Below are 6,996 nucleotides of genomic sequence, written 5' to 3'. Positions count from 1 at the left end.
TCAAATAAGTCTGAGCTGGGAATGGCAGAATGAAGTGGGTGGAGGACAAGCAATTCTTCAACTAGATCAAAATTTGAATCCATTGGCCCAAACCAAACCACTGAAATGTTCAGCATTGGATCAGAAGCATCAGAACGTGCATCGGTTACCCACAGAAAATGTTTATATGTGGCAGCTGGAAAATGTAATCTGTGCTGACACATCATTGGACATCTCTATCCTTCTCATCGCTGTATTATGTGAAAGCCAGCAACCATTTTCCTTCCTTCCTTTCTTTCGTTCAGTCTTTTGTTTGCAATAAACTGTGCACGATAAAAATCGACAGCCTTCTTCACTGTTTTATTTCTGTTGTAAAAAGCCTCTCTCTGCTGAACTGATAGCGGGGGTATTTCATGTGATGCCTTTACCATCAATTCCAAATCCTCAGGTTTCCGTTTCTTTTGTAATAAATAGACTGCTATACCGAGGGAGCGCTCTTTCTTTTTATTCTGAAAGCAGGTCACAAAGCAGATTTGATGGGTAATTTCAGTGCAGATCTACATTGAGCAATGCTCTACACAGAACTTCCTATGGCTGTTACATGTCAAACATGCTGGGATAGAAGCTTCCCTTCCTATAAACAGCAGCCGACCTTCCCATCTCTCCTTGACATGTTGGTGTTGATATACTCGATTTACAACATGACATGCTCATGGTGATGATGATAAGAAGCCAGCTTTTTAACAGTTTACGAGTGTCTGAAGTTGTGGATAAAACTATTAGGCAAAGTGGCCTGGAAGAGGGACTAGCTGGACCATGCTGGAGCTCCTGAGCCCACACTGTTTTCTTGCTTTGGAGGGGCAGGGCTGGACACCCTGTGTTTTCACTACCGTGTGTCTTTTGAATTGCAGCTCTTTATTTTGGTAGGCCATCATGTCTCTTAAATTTTTTGACATTTTTAACTTCTGGGCTTGCCACAAACAATGCTGTTTTTAAATTGTGGTTCACGCCACCTCCAAAAGCCAGATGTGCCATGTGCGATGCACGTGCCATGGGTTGGCCTCTGATGCTCTATTCATTCGCAATGAATGAATAATATGAATAATATGTCCCCTACAAAGAACAAATGTAGGGGACATATTATTATTATTATTGCCACCACCAATTTGTGTCCCCGAAGTCAGGCAGTAGACTCAGAAACACTGCCCTCTCACGGCCAGACAAGAGATGAACTAAGATGGATTTTGTAAGGCATGCTTGTCACCCATTTTATCATCTGTTAGCAATCAGCAAACACTTGTTTTACATGTGCAGCCTCTGTCCATGGAAGCATCTGCAAACAGCACCCTGCGAGGGAAGGAAGCAAAAGCCACATTCGGAAGAATATGCTTCACAATCATGTTTGTGAGCAGCACAAAAAAAAGAGAGAAAAAAGGACATTCGTTTTACCCTCCTGTTGCTACTACTATTGTTACAATAGACATGCCTGGCTATGTACCTTATTAGAAACAAGCATTAACTGGGCAGAAAAGGGCCAGTGTACTCTAGGACAGTGTTTTTCAACCTGTGGTCCACAAATCCCTGAAGACTAGGTCTAAGGGGTCCACAAAAGATGACTATGACCAATCAAAAATATGTGAATACCCACACTTACCATTTGACAGGGTCTGCATCTCCATTTGGAATTTTTTAGGGGTCCACAAAAATTGTTTAAAAACCACTGCTCTAGAACTTAGATTCAGGTCCACTTTGGGGTCTCTTGAGAATATTTTAGCAATTTCTTCCATCCTTGCAGTGGCAGGACATTGACAGTACCATCATCCCCCTGCATTAGCTTAGGGTGTTTTTGATGTCTGGCGTATTATGCTTGGTAGTCGTGCATGGGGATTGTTCACAATGGTTTTAAGAGCAAACAGCTGGATAAACACTTGCCTAGGATGCTTTATATAGGGATGATCCTGCCTTCAGCATGGGGTTAGACTAGATGACCTTAGTCTAGATGACCTCCTGGGGTCCATTTGAGACCTACTTTTTTATGAAGCAATGCCCTGAGTCATTGGAGCCTTCTTGGGCAGATCCAGAGGGGCTGCACCCCCACCCCCACTTTCTGACCATGGGGCAGGAGCAGCAGTTGGGGACTTTTTTAAGTCCTGAAGATCAGAATTGCCCCTTCCCCTTCAAGCTGAGGTGTGTCCCCCTCCCCTGCCTGCTGCTGCCCCTGTCCCTGCTGTCCTGGGGGTGAGAAGAGCTCCTGCCCTGCTCCATTCGGGCTGTGCTGGACTTGGGTTCAGTCTGGGAAAGTAGTAGTGGTGGCGGCAGGTGAGCTCCCTCTCCCTGTCTTGTTCTCCTGTTCTCTACCAGTCTGGGAGCAGGTGCAGGAAGGGGAAACTTCCCACTGCCACCACTGTCCCAGGCTGAGCCCAGACCCCATGCAGCCCAGCTGGAGTGAGACAGGAGCTCCTCTCGCCCCCAAGATTGCATGTACAGCAGCAGTGGCAGGTGTGGCAAGGGAAGGGACCAGCCTCTGAGCAAAGAGTATGGGGGAGGAAATGCTTAACTGCTTTGGGGGACTTAAAACGGTCCCTAATTGCTAATCTCATGGCATGGTCTGGTCTCACTGGTAGAGGTGGGGAGGAGGCTGGGAGTAGGGGGTACTGCTCCTGTGCCCCCTTTTCAACATCCTGGATCTGCTCCTGGAGCGGGTAAGGAGACATTTTAAAGAAAAGTGTTGAAGGGGATGATGGAGCCTCTGATATCCTTCCTGCTCCTGAGGCTGAAGTATCCATATTTAGTCTTTGGGTATGAGCCGGGAGGCTGGATTCGAAGATCTTCCAAGATCCCTTCCAGCCCTAACGTCTGTGAAATCTAACGTCTATGAAAGTACTCGTGTCACATACTTGGTGGGTAGGAGATTTGCTTTGTTTTGTAGTAGCCAACAAGGGCTGTGTACTTCCCCCCCATCCCTATCATTCACCAGTTTTCAAGCTTTGAGTGGGGGAAAAAAATTGAAACACAACAGCAGAGCAACTATGGAGGATATTGAGACATCCCGCCCCCCCCGGACCCATGAACACAATATCAGATCAGGCAGGCAGCCAGTTTGTTTCTCTATTTCACCTCTTCCCTGCTTTGAATATTGGCTGGGCCTTCCCCATTTCTCAAAGTTTCATTGAGCCACATGATCTTCTGTAAAAAGCAACACGTTTTTGTTTTTTATTTTAAACTGCTTCAGATGTTCAGGCAGACGCTAGGTTATGCTTTCAATTCCATACTGTGTAAACACCAGTAAGAGTTCCCTTCCTGTCTCAACAGGTCTTACAAATGGGTTGCAAAGCACCACAACATGTTGGGCCCACATAGAGAAGGGAGAAAGATTCTCCCTTCTGTGGGACGCCTGCTTTTACATATACAGCAGGCAAAATATTAGGAGAAATCCTGTCAGTTTTCAGCAGTCCCTACATTTTTTTAACAGCTCAGATTTGGTGGGAGGAGGGGTAAAAAAAGTAAAGACACTCCAAATGCAGCAAAATTCCACAGGAGCTGATGGGACTTTAAAGTGAGAATTTTGTCTGAAAACTGCAGCTTTTGTATAATATCTGGCTGGGGACTTTTCAGATGCTGTAATATTATATTCCTGTTATATTTCCATATTGACTCTTTGAATAGGGGTAGCCTCTGGGAGCCCCAGTCCTGGCGCAGGACCTCATAGTGCTAAACTCTGTACAAACACATTAAAAAAGAGCTGTTGCATACCAAAAGACTAGATAGATATGCAGTTATAGATATGCATTGGTATCACTCAAGGGATAAACATGGAGTGTGAACAAACTACAGTACTGTGCTCCGGGGCACAAAGTTAGGCTGTTTGGTTTCAGATCTTTTTTAAAGAGTTGAACTGAACAATCAGTTTATTAGTGAATGGATTAGATCAATGGTTCTCAACCTTTTTAGACTCAAGGCACCCCTCGGAAAATGCCAGCTCTTAGTTTTCACTAGTTTTTGACTACAGAAAAGCTGCTCTTAGTATTTTTCTATTGCAAAGAACTCAAAAAGACCACGGCAGATCAGAGCGTTTTCAAAACAATGGATCCCTATTTGCAATTTCTGAGCTTATCTTGTGAATTATGTTTGTACATTAGCAGTACTAAAACTGCATGTCACCTTGGGACACCCTTGAAAGACTCTTGAGGCACCTCAGGGTACCGCGGTACCCTGGATAAGAATCACTGGATTGAGATTGTGGTGCGAGTTTTCAGACGATGCAACACATTGTGAACGATTACCCACTTAGATCATTTAATGGCAATCTAAAATCAATCCATGCAGCTACGCCTGAAGCAGTTGAATGGCTATCACATTTAGATATTAAACTATGAATGTTGTACGAACATTGTGATCCTAAAATGTCACATGAAAGAGAGAGATGGGATTGGATGGAAGACTCTATATTGGGGGGGCAATTATTTTGGGGGGAGGGCCACTTACTGAGTTATGGTAAGCCACCGAGAGCCGCATGACAGGCAGCCAGGGGCAGATAAATATATTAATTTTCTAAATTTTTTAGGGGCTCTGTGGGCCGGAGAGAATGGCCTGGTGGGCCGCATCTGGCCCACGGGCTGCATTGTGCCCACCCCTGCTCTATATGCACAGTGTTCCTGCTTTTTCTTGAGAATTAGCAGTAGAGAGTTTGCTAGAAGTGGTGGTGTTGCACTTGTTCTATAAACAAAAGAAATGAGCAAAAACCCAGCGCTCTTATTTAGCGCTAACATGCTCATTTGAAATCGTAATGCTTGGTTTTCTTTCTTTCTCCTGCCCCCCATTCATTATTTTGGTTTATTATTTATGTTCGTGATTAGTCAGGACCCTGCTCCCCCCCGCAGGTTGCTTCTCCTTTTCCCAAAGGGCTGGCTTCCAGGTACCTTCCCCTATACAAGCATGGCTGGCAGGTATGTGAGCAATGCATATTCTCCTTTTTTACCTTCAGCCCCTTCCCAATGCAATCCCTGCTTCCTACTGAGAGCAGGGAGAAGGGCTCTGATGTCCGCAGAGGGGGTGACATGATTACACACATGCAACGGGCACACACGCAGGCTGGCTCTTCCTCTCCGTCTCCTTGGGGCGGGTGCACAAAGTACAGAGGAACTGGTGACTCAGGGAGCACAGAGATATCCACTCTTGCATTAACGTGATACTGCTAAAGGTGTCGAGCTAGTTGCAACTATGGATTGGCGCTGGGAAAGGCAGGGTGCCTGCCCTGCAGTGCAGGTGAGGGAACGGTGCCTGTGAGCATCAGTGGGGCTCACTTGTTCACAGGGGGCAGCCCCGCTCTGTCCCCAGTGCCTGGTGGGTTTGGCTCCATGTAAAGAACAGGGGACGTTACAACCCAGGGGCTGAGATGGTAGAGGGCTCTCTACCTGAGCTTTGCAAATCCTCCTTTTCAGAGATTTGAATTTGCATTACCTTCAGTCCCATCCCAGTGCTAGGCTTGCTTCCTATGGGGAGCAGGGAGAAATACAGAATCAAAGAATCATAGAAAATGAGGGTTGAAGGGACCTCAGGAGGTCACATCTAGGCCAACCCCCTGCTCAATGCAGGACCAGCCCCAGCTACATCATCCCAGCCAAAGCTTTGTCAAGCCAGGTCTTAAAAACCTCCAAGGATGGAGATCCCACCACCCCTCTGGGAAGCCTGTTCCAGTGCTTTACTACCCTCTCAGGGAGGAAGTCTTTCCTTATATCTAACATAAACTTCCCTTGCTGCAAATTGAGCCCATTGCTCCTTGGTTTGTCATCTGCCACCACCGAGAACAGTCCAGCTTCATCCTCTTTGCAACCCCCCTGCAGGTAATCGAAGGACGCTATAAAATCACCTCTCCGTCTTCTCTTCTGTAAACTAAATAAGCCCAGCTCCCTCAGCTTCTCCTCACAAGCCCCCTAACCATTTTCGTTGCCTTCTGCTAACTCTCTCCAATTTGTCCACAACCTTTCTGTAGTGGGGGCCTGAAACTGGACACAGTACTCCAGGTGTGGCCTCAACGGTGCTGCACAGAGGGGAAGAATCACTTCCCTTGGTCTGCTGGCAACACTCCTACCAATGCAGCCCAATATGCCATGAGCCTTCTTGGCAACAAGGGCACACTGCTGGCCCATATTCAGCTCATTGTCCACCATCACCCCCAGGTCCTTTTTTGCAGAGTTGCTGCCCAGCCAGTCAGCCCCAGCCTGCACTGGTGCATGGGATTGCTCTGTCCTACGTGCAGGACTATGCACTTGTTCTTGCAGAGAAGGGCTCCAACACCTGCAGGGAGGGCCCTGCAGCAGTTTTCGCTGGGGACCACTTGAGGACCAAAATGCTCCCAAGCCTGAAACCTGGGGATGGGGGTGTCACTCAGGGAGGGCTGGGGGAAGTGAGCCCTGCCTTAAGTGTGCAAAGGGTTTTTCAATTGCAATTAGAATGCAAATTAACATCCCAAGGGCCATTAACATTCTAACTGTAATTCACCCCTGATTTCATCGTTTCCACCAGCCACTAGCTGTGCCCACCCAACAGGGCTCCCCTGGGGCGCTGGGCGTAGTCCACCCTCCCTGCCACTAGAGGACAGCCGCCACCCTCTGCGGACACTCTCTCTCCCCGAGCCGCGTTCTCTATGTTGATAAAACGACATTTCCGCCCCGCCTCTTCTCGCCTACGAAATTTGCGCGGCTCCTGCTCTACGAGGCCCAGCCTTGCGGCGTAATTCTCCCGCTACTTGCGCAGCTTGCTCCGACGCCGCTCTTCCCTGCCACTAAGTCGGACGCTGTTTGCGTAGCTCCCTCCCCAACCTCGCTAGTACGCGGTGTGCGCGGCGCTCCGCCCCTTCCCGCCCCGCGCTGCGCCGTTTGCGTAGGGGCGGGCGGGCGGACGACTGCGCAGGCGCAGGGGGCCGCGGCGCTTCGTTCATGGCGGCGGCGGGTGAGTGTGCTCGGGCCGGCCCGCGCCGCTAATCGAGGCCGAGGCTTTAGGCCGCACCAGGCCGGG

The 6,996-nt window shown here is 48.3% G+C and overlaps 1 protein-coding gene across 1 annotated transcript in view; it reads left to right on the top strand.

Moving 5' to 3' along the window:
- The first annotated feature begins 6,859 nt into the window (after positions 1-6,859).
- The window catches only part of RBM17 (RNA binding motif protein 17), a 26,000-nt gene continuing 25,863 nt past the window's right edge, over positions 6,860-6,996 (top strand). Inside the window, exon 1 of the mRNA XM_019509613.1 lies at positions 6,860-6,930. The gene's annotated coding sequence lies outside the window, so the exon portion shown is untranslated. The remainder of the gene's footprint in view (positions 6,931-6,996) is intronic.

Source organism: Gavialis gangeticus, unplaced genomic scaffold, assembly GCF_001723915.1.
Source record: "Gavialis gangeticus isolate Ggan-Ray unplaced genomic scaffold, GavGan_comp1, whole genome shotgun sequence".
Taxonomy (NCBI): domain Eukaryota; kingdom Metazoa; phylum Chordata; order Crocodylia; family Gavialidae; genus Gavialis; species Gavialis gangeticus.
This window is presented reverse-complemented; position numbering and strand designations above follow the sequence as displayed.